We start from the raw sequence: 9968 nt of genomic DNA on the forward strand, positions 1-9968 counted from the left end.
TTCAGATGAATTAAGATGAGTAGGGTGGGCCCCTAGTCCAGTATAACTGGTTTCCTTACAAGAGGTGGCAAATGCTACGTGAAGAGAATGACACAGAAGCAGAATGCCATGCAACAACAGACAGACATTGGAGTGGTACAGTTATAAGCCAGGAAATGCCAGAAACTAGAAAGAGGTAAGGAAGGATTCTGTCCAGAGTCTCAGAGGGAGCATGACCCTGGTGACACCTTGATTTCTAACTTCTGGCCTCCGGAACTGTGAGAGCATAAACTTCTGTTGTTTTAAGCTATCCATTTTGTGCTACTTTGTTACACCAACCCTAGAAAACTAATACAGATGGAGTAATAGAATGTATTATGTTCCTAATTACTAGCCTCTCCATCCCATAAGAGAAATCCTACCTCACCACCTATTGTCATGTGATTTTTAGTACCTATTATGGGAATGAATATACCTCATTGCTCTATTGGAGGTTTAAGAACCATTGGGTATTTCTGTTGGCTCCCTTGCCCCTTTCCTTCTGCCAATTATATGTCAGGTCCTAGATGGCGACTGTTGCTTTAGCCTATGTGTCAGAGATGCAACCAACCTGAATGCCACTTAAATATTGTTGAAACCTATAGAGATTTGGGGTTATCTGTCACAGCCACCTAACCTAGGGCCTCAAATCAAGTCAGTCAAATGAATTCCTCTCTATCAGGCCTAGTGTGTTATATATTAGATTGTCCCAATAATCATTAAATAATTTTATCTGTGAAAGTCTTTTCATTATGCTCTAGTACTCTACTGCTTACTGAAAGCAAATTACCTCAGTTTCTTTACTGAATAAAATTTCAATAATACAAACCTAGCCTTCAATTTTATTAAATTTATCAGTTACATATGTATTGATGTAATGTTCTGATTCTATTCCTCACATGAATGGAGGCAATGACATTGTTAACTACCTCAGCTCTGCGTGAGGGATGTTGTTCATGGAGATGAGAGCTGAAAGTAAGAGGAGGACCACAGGACAGCTAAGTTGAGTGAACAGAGGTAGATTTTTAATATTTCAAATCCAATTCTAATGAACTAAGACTATAAATAGTTTTGAAATTGCTATAGACTGAATATTTGTGTTCTCCCAATATTCGTATGTTGAAACCTATTTCCTTATGTGACAGCATTTGAAGGTGGGGCCTTTGGGAGATTAGGTCATTAGGGTGGAGTTCTCATGAATGGAATTAGTGCCCTTATAAAAGAGACCTTAGCAAACTCCCTCTCTCCTTCTAGCATTTGAGGTTACAGCAAAAAAGACAGATGTCTATGAACCAGGAAGCAGTCTCACCAGAAAGGGGATATGCCAGTGCTTTAATCTTAAACTTCTCAGTCGCCAGAACTGTGAGAAATAAATTTCTGTTGTTAAAGCCACGCAGTCTATGACATTTCTGTTATATCAGGCTGAAAGGACTGACATGGAAATAAACTTTAGTTCAAGTATTCATAAGAAGATAAATCATTGGGTACCATATATGACTTTTATTCACTCAACAAATATTTATTGATAACATACTATGTGCCAGGCATTCTTCTAGGTACTGGAGATATAGCTGTTAACAAAGCAAACAAAATCCCACTCTTGAGAAGCTCATATTCCTAAATGACATGTTACTTATGTCTGTCTATTTTGTCATGAGGCCTTGAATATAGGCTTTAGTTGTTATTAATTGTTACTGCTACTTTTTAAGAAAGTACATGTATACTATCTTTTCTAATGTCATTCTAAGGCTCCCATATTGCCTAATTTTTCAACAGTATAATAACCATAATTGGTATCAATACTCATTTAGAATTACATTAGCAGCACTGATTTTACAGTCCCTAAATGAATATAATCAACAAAGAAAAAATGTTTACTAAACATTAGTCTAAAAACATAGATGATACTTTACCATTCATATAATTACGGACTTAACAAACAATTTGAAAGAAATGCCACTCTATTCAAATGGTATGATAGTGAAATTAAAACAAGACATTTGTCTTCAAATGTGCCTTCTCTATCACTACTAATGCACTGGGTCATTAGCTCCAACACTGTGAATAGGTTGTCACTACCCCATTCAATATAATTAGTGTACCAGATAATATATAAGAGCACAATTTGTACTGCAGCTAATAGTAGATAATGCCTCTTAAGAAGAGAGAACAAGTGCCTTACTCCTTCATGGCTACAGAGAAAAAGAAAAAAATATATATATATATACACACACACATATACACACATTATATAAATAAATATATAAGTAAATAAATATGTGTATGTATGTATAAAGTCACTGAAACATGTCAAAACTCAGCTCTCTTATGAAGAGCAAAGGTCATCACTATTCCTTTAAACATTAAAGATAATCTCACAAAGCAAATATGTTAAAAGGGTCTTATTTATCCTTTTGGTTTGTTTTTTTTTTTGGTTTAATTACAGTAAACAGAGCATGGCATTAGCTGGCCTGGTGATCATTTCATATTTCTTAATAGAATGTTCAAATCCAAATACTTACGCAATATAACATTTTCTTGTAATGCAGATTGATACTCTGTCAATTTACTCTCAAATATGAAACTGAATCAATATTGAAATCATATCCTTAGCAGAAAAGGAAAGATGTGTTTCTCACAGTGATGGTGTAATTATACACATTAAAGGATTTAAACTAACTCTTCTGCTGAATTCACTAACTCCTTGAATCTATCTTCAATATGTACCTATAGGCAGTTATCATAGAAATCACCATATACTAGCAACAGAGAAATTTCATATTCAATAAACCTCTACTAAGTACCAGCATGTGTCAGACAGAGGGCTAAGTCCTGGCACTATGACTCCCCCCAGGCTTCCAGTTTGCTCAAAATTTAGTAGGAGAGACACATAAGGGAAATTGTGAAGAACTGGGAAATAGTTCGGCTATACAGAAACAATTACCTGTAGCACTATGCAAATACTGACAGGTTAATGGATCAGATCAGAAATATGCAAATTCCTCTTAAAACAGTAGACAGCCTCCTAGGTTAGAAATGCATGGTTGATTTAAGGTATTGCGAGAGAATCAAAAGATTGAATAAATGTCTGAGATTAGATTGTTAACATTAAATCAGTGGTACTATTAAATTAATATCTTTAGCATTGGGGGAGCAATTGATTTTGAATGTACCACCATCTACTATCCTAGAACAGGCTTTTAGGCAGCCCTGTTTAATTTGGTTTAAGGTATTAACAAAAGTAAAGTCAGAATGAAATGCTTAAAACAGGAGAAGGAGGAAGAATGGCTTTGCCCCAAGATGAGCTATGGTGTAAAGTCAGAGTCAAATTGTTACCGTCTTGTACTTTAAGAAACCAGGAGGTCTTAGAGTTAGGGCCTCCATCTTTTAATCAAAATACAGCATAGTTGCTTACCTTGGATAAGAATTCAAAAGAAATAGGTTGGTGCTGACAAGGACTGATTTTTATTTCCACCAAAAGGTATAATAGAGAACTTTTGCATTGAATTAATCTCTACCAAGTACTAACCTATTCAATCAGAAGTGGACCCAACTCCAGTTGGCCAGTTATGTGAAGAGTCATGTGCAGAAATCCAGAGCTGGTTAGACAGCCTCACAGTTTTCACTCTGGCCAGCTGTCTGGCTAATCTGCCCATGGTTCAGCTCCACCTATAGGGAGAAAAAATGAATTGGCCAGGCACTCACAAATATCTAATTTGCATAGCAGCTATATTTCTCACTTTAATAAATAACATGATATTCTGGCTTTTTAATTAGTTTTATGAGTTTCTCAGCATGAGTTGCAGCATCGCCACATCTATCTATTCTGGGACCCTGATTAAATGAAGTTCCTGGTCTTGCAAAGCCAACTCTAGCCTAAAACAAATTTATCAATATAATGCAACCTGGCAAGGACCTGCTTTGAATAACATGACACCTCTTACTCTGAACATACCTAATTGGACCAAGGATTGGTGTCCAAACCACAGCAGGCTATGGAGAGCCTTAGCACAAGAAATGGGTGATAAAACATAGAGTCCTTCAGATATTTTTTAGGAAATTTCAACAGAACTTCCAAAAGAGTCAACATACATCAAGATGGATAACAGTGGAGAGACACGGAGAAAATGTAGTAAACAGAAGCCAAGAGGCAATAGAGACAATACAGCAACAAAAATGATAAGTAAGCAGAATTCATAAGGTTGGTTGGTAGTGACTGGCAGAAACAAAGTTGCAAAGGCACCATAACAGTGCCACTGTAGGTGTAATCGTACCCTGCACAATATCCTGCTTTTCCTTGGGGCCTACCTGTCTTCGTGGAAACAGTTCCTTGCCTCTGTTGTTTCTGTACCCATCTCTCTCAGAAAACCCCACTAAACAAGATAGCTAATAGTGTTTTATTTCTTGCAACATGTAAAAGTCTAACATATTTTTTTTAGAAACAACTTTTTTATTTTCATAAGGCTGTTTTTATAAGATGATAAAATGGTTGCTTATGTTTGTATGCTAATGTATTAATAAGAGAAACCCTTCTTTGAATAAAAACTTCTTCAATATTTTTTAACCAAGCAATAAACATATTTTTACAAGCATATGACCACATAAATCAAAAAGTCCAGAACTGACTATCTCTCATAAATATAAAATTATTACTTGTCATATGTTCTGGAAACAAAACAAAGTAATCCAATTGAATCATTTTCTAATCCATGAGATAGAGGATACATGATGTATTTTGTCACTATTGATTTAATAGTTTATATTTTTTGTGAGGTTTAGTAATTTGATCGAAGTATAATCATTTAGCTCAATTTATTCCTGTCTTTATATAAGACTGTTCTATTCTCATTTCTGTCACTAATTGAATCTCTTGTCTCCAGCTAAAGAATATATTTTCCTTGAAACTTTAAATAAAAATCTAATTTGTGCTTAGTCTTTCACTAACCACTAGTTTATCTCAAAATATAGAAAGAGAAGTTTCTCCAATTAAAATTATTTTTTTAAAAAACTTGACCACTAGCTAAGACAATAGACTTAATGGATAATAGTGTAAGAGATTATACTAAATAGTAGCACAGATTGTATATGAAAATGCTTTTTTCTTTCAAACTGGAGAAACTCTGTGACAATGCTGATTATTTATGATAAAATAGAAACTTTGTATAGGAGAAAATCATGTGGACTAGAGTTCAACTCGAAAAACTTCTTCACAAATATGAGAGCTGGGTCAGGCTTTGCCTTTGACAGGTAGGATTGGGATGGTAGAGCAGAGGAAAGACCATCACAGGCCATGGGTCAGACAAGGTTTTATCTGGACGCAGGGGTCAGGATGGAGGAAGCATGGAAACAAGAAAAGCGAGGCAGTGGGGTTCACTGGTGAGAGATTTAGAATAGAAGACACAACACCATGAACCCATAAGAATTGTGGACCTTAAGTAGGAAATAAAAGTGGTTTCAGGAAGAGAGATACTGCCAACAGCAGGATATGCTAGACCACTATAAAAATCTAAGTGCAATATGGCAAGTTATCAGAGTATAGTCAGTTGGAATGCAGCAAAGGGCAAATTAAACAGACCTAATAAGTGAATGAATAGAAATTAATGGATTAGGTGATAGATGTGAAAAGAATTGAAGATAAAGATTAACCAACCTCTTAAGCCCATGTCATTAGAATTTAAAAGTGAGGGTGGAAAGTAAGGGAAATAGTGTATTGGAGTGAAGAAATCATAATTTTGAAATCATCAGAGAGCTAGCCTGGTGGAACAGGACATAATGGAAGAGAAGTATGTCCTTTGTCCTGCCTACCTGGTAAGTGATGATCATGAATTCAGAACCAGTCCAATGTACTGACTACAAATACATGTGTTGTTTGATACCTAGTAAGGTGCAAGTTAGCATCTATGCCACTATTTAGTTAGCAGCATATGGCACAAGTTTAGAGAGTGGGAGAAAATGCTTGTGACAAAGTGGTTCCATAGCATGATAATGACACTTATTTTAAGAAGATAGTGGACAAATGCATCCTGTCTATAGAATTAAATAACAACACTGCATTTCTACAGACACTAGATCTTTTGCTCAAAACAAGTTAACTTGAACTCTCCTTACAGAAGCTCCAAGTAGCATTTACCACTGTTTGGGGCAATTAGTACTTCTGAGCCAAACCTCTCAATCAATCCATCGTGCTCTCCCCAGATACTCTCGTCTTCTCTGGGATCTGCTTGACTTCATGCTCTGTCACCCCCTTAGTCTTTAAAACTGGCACCACTGTGCTCACCTGTGTGTTTGATCTTGTTCCAATCTCTGGATCCAGTACTATTGTAAAAGCAGATGGAATTTAAAGAGCTCTAGGTTAATAACTGTGAGGTTCAGTGCTATATCTCAGCTAGACTGCTCATATTGTTTTGACTTCATATGCAGAGGACACTTAAGTAAGAGGACACTTGCCTTCTTATGTGGGACCCAGCCACCCAAGCCAGGTCACTTTATCTGAGGTATTGTCTTCTCCTTCCCTGACAAAGTTCTCTAGAGCTCTAAGTCCTGCCCTAACCACAAATCCCTTTGTCTGGGTCCCCAGTTATTTGTGTGGTATTTGTGGTAAACTTGTACTAATGACTCCCAAATACATATTCCATACAGATGTACAGAAGAGTTCCCTTTTGAAGACAGTATTCAGACAAGATTGTCTTCTTCTTACTTTCAACTTCATCATCTAAATTAAATTTTATTTAATCTAGCATCAGAACTCCTTGAGTTAGAAAACAAGAGTACATATGACTTTTCCTTTTCTTTTCTTTTCTTTTTTTTTTTTAGGTGAGGCGAACTTTGCTTGATCTCACAGATTGCAAGGACCTTGTCAGCTTACAATTCCTTATTTTTTATTTTTTATGCCTACAGCACCTGGTCTTCCTAGGTGGTCTCCCATCTAAGTACTAACCAGGCCCGAGCCTGCTTAGCTTCCAAGATCAGACAGGATCGGGCTTGTTCAGGGTAGCATGGTTGTAGACAACTTTTTCATGTAAGCTACAGTCACATCATAGAAAATCTATATGTTAATAACTATATTTCAGAAGAACTGAAAGTATAAACATGAGCCCTCAAATATCTGAAGAACTGGTTTCTTCTTTATAATTCACTGTTTCATGCCCTAAAAGACTTAAGCTTGACCAATCCTAAAAAAATCTTCCTTTGATTAACTATATCAAATCTGAATGTTTTCATCATGAAAAAAAGGATTCTAAAATATCAATTTATGAGAAATTTGATACCCTGGATATTATAATCACTTTCCTTAAAGGAATATAGTTTTTGATTAGTAAAAACAATATTCAGTAAAGAAAATCTACCCACCAAAAGTTAGTAAATCTGGCTCAATGTTCTGTTTCAACTTCTATATCAAAGCCAGTAGAGACATTATTTATGTGTATGAGTATATGGGTAATCTATACTAAAATAAATGCCAAGTCACAATTTGGAGAAAGTCGATCTTTAGGCTAACTTTAATTTTGTTTTGATTGAATGTTTGTTTTCTGGAGGTAGTTTTAACATTGCCCAGGTGGTTCTGGGCTTCTCCTTGCTTTGCCAAGGAACCTGAGAAGAAGATCAGGGAAAGCAGCCTTGTCGTCTCCTCCTCAGGGGAGATGCCTACTTTCCTGTGGACCTTCTCACCTAGTAGTCATCATTTGTTCGACAAATGAGGGGAGCCCTCGACCCTTTTTTATCTAGGGCCCAACCAGCTGATCAGGATATGCCTATCCTCCTCCACTGAACCTACACCAATGTGCAGATATGAGCAGTTCTTTCACTAAGGCATCAGACAAGCATCACATAGCAATTTGGAGAGAGAAGATAGGGAATTGGAGCTCCATTCATAGCTCATTTTCTCAGGGCAACTCAAGGAGGACCCAAGAGGTTAGAATTTAGGCCTTGGGAAGTTGTCCCATGTGGATGCTTCCTCCCTTGCTAAATCTTTCACCTTCCCAACTCTCCCACATCATCTTTCCCCAGCCTGCCTATAAGCCACTGTCTCCTGCGCAGTGTTCCACATCCCTCCTCCAGAAAATCCCGCCCTCTACCTTTGAGCAATGCCAGACCCCCATTCCTAAATTTTTCTTGCAAATTCCTATAGTTTCAATGTTAGCTAGAATTTCATGTAGGTTTTTTTGTGCCTAAGGCTGCTATTGGCTTCAAAAGGATGGATGAGCTCTGGTATTATAAACGTGTGGAAGGAAACAGTATATAACCTGATTTTGTTTGACTCTCTGTGAGTGAAGTGAGGGACCAAATATACATACAGACAATGACCAGACCATAAATAAAAATAGAACTCTGACCCACCTTTTGCAGCAACCACCAACCCATTATCTACAGTAACCAGTCTGAGAAACTAGCCTGCTATTGTCAAACTCGTAGAAAGTCAGACCACCATCTCTAGCAACTGATCCAGGAAGCCAAACAATAATCCCTGTAATGATCAGCCCAAAACAGCCAGAACCCAATGAATAACTGATGGATTCCTTAATTTTTGTACTTACTTTCAACTTAGGGCCAACCAGAGAAAGGCGAATATGTACCCCTAACCAATATGGACCCTGCACTGCCTCATTTCTAATTAGCCCACCTAGAGTTTCCCCAGGCCAACAGCTTCCATTCGGGCCATGTCTAAAGCCTTCCCTTTTTTCCACTATAAACTTGTCCCTCTTTTCTGCCTGCCTTTTCTGCCAAAACAAAAAGTGATGGTAGTTGACTCCCCTGAAAGCTCTGAATAAATAGCCTTTGTTTGTGCTCATTTGGCTGGTCTTCATTAATTTCCACAAAAGCCTGGTGCTAACTTCCTCCCTGACTAAGGACAAGTACATCTCATCACAGTAGGAATTAATAAATTATTGGTTAATTAACTGATTATTCTAGGGAGGTTCAATTTACCAGTCTCACATGAAGGGAACATGTTCCTCATATTAAGATGATTTTAAAGCAACTTCTTAAGAACCTTGAGAAATAACTGACATCATTTTGCTGAAGGAACATTTGACTCCTACTTGTTCCTGCTTTTATTACCAGGAGCCCACACATTAGCTGAGAATGGCTCTGTCTGAGTCAATCAGAATCAATGGTACAATCTCCCAATAGATTATTTATGACCTGAATTGTATCTCACTACATTTCATTTACTTTTCCCCAATTTGAAAGCAAAAGACTTTGTGAAAGGCCACACAAACCAATGTAATAAAGGATATGGAATATAAGATACATCTTTAGAAAGAGCAGGAGGAGAAGAAAAACCTAAAAAACAACACGCGTTTACCTAAAAGAGATTCTCACACAAAGAGATTGTTTAATCAATTACTGCCATTACTATGGAATGAGGGGAGTGGGGACAGGATTCAAATGTTTTCAAGAGGACACAAGAAATAAGAGGCCAAAAGCTTTACTAGGGATTGCTTAGTACGATTACAGATTTAAAGAGAAAGCTGTAAATCTGTAATTTATCTTAATTATATGTGGAGGTAGGAGCCCCAGATTAAGAATAAATTTACAACTACTGTGAGATAGTGTCTGAAATACAGATTGGGAGAGCCTACAAATTAGACATTTACATAAACAAATTTAAAAAATTCCCAAATACCAAACACACAAAAACTATCCCAAAAGAGGAAATAAGGGTTACAGGCTTGACCCAATAGCAACACCCCAGTTACCTATAGAGGAGCAAAAAGATTAGATTTGCAGTGTTCTGTGATAGCCCATAACAGAACTATGCTATGAGTGGCAAGTTAATATTGAATAAGTTTTTTATCCTCAAAAATCTCAGAGAGACTTTGTGAAGTATGACTAGGATACCAGGAAGAGAGAGACCTTCTTGCCACTTCCTCCTGGTCCAGTGAGGGGAGGGTTCTACACCTCATGAGTGTAACCAGGGTAAGATAGGAAGCAGCAGCCAGGAGGCCTGC

The 9968-nt window shown here is 37.1% G+C and overlaps 1 pseudogene; it reads right to left on the bottom strand.

The window, feature by feature from the left end:
* Positions 1-6906: 6906 nt before the first annotated feature.
* Positions 6907-7025, bottom strand: LOC112480750 (annotated as a pseudogene).
* Positions 7026-9968: the final 2943 nt, after the last annotated feature.

This window comes from Pteropus alecto, unplaced genomic scaffold (assembly GCF_000325575.1).
Source record: "Pteropus alecto unplaced genomic scaffold, ASM32557v1 scaffold20, whole genome shotgun sequence".
NCBI classification, from domain to species: domain Eukaryota; kingdom Metazoa; phylum Chordata; class Mammalia; order Chiroptera; family Pteropodidae; genus Pteropus; species Pteropus alecto.